Genomic DNA, 345 nt, shown 5'->3' on the forward strand with positions numbered 1-345 from the left:
CCCGGGGGACAGCGGGTGCCAGCCCCGGCCTCTCGCTGCCGCCGTCACCCCTTGGTCCGGCGAGCGCTGCTCCAGCGCCCGAGGGGTGCCTGGGTGGGTACCCGAGCGGGCTCCCATCGCCTATGCAGGCAAGTGCAGGTCTAGAGCGAGCACAGGGAGCTCTGCCAGCCAGCGCCGGGTCTGAGACCTGGGCAGGAGGAGTGGGAGGAGAGGCCTCGGGTCTCTCCTCACCGCCCCTCTGGCAGCACTCGGCTCAGGGCTGGGAGGCTGCCAGACATGCCCGGCTACATCTCGGTTCGCTCCCTGAGTGGCCACACTCCTTAGCTGTCAGCAAGCGGCAGTGGG

The sequence above is a fragment of the Acanthisitta chloris genome, unplaced genomic scaffold, assembly GCF_000695815.1.
Source record: "Acanthisitta chloris isolate BGI_N310 unplaced genomic scaffold, ASM69581v1 scaffold23210, whole genome shotgun sequence".
Taxonomy (NCBI): Eukaryota; Metazoa; Chordata; class Aves; order Passeriformes; family Acanthisittidae; genus Acanthisitta; species Acanthisitta chloris.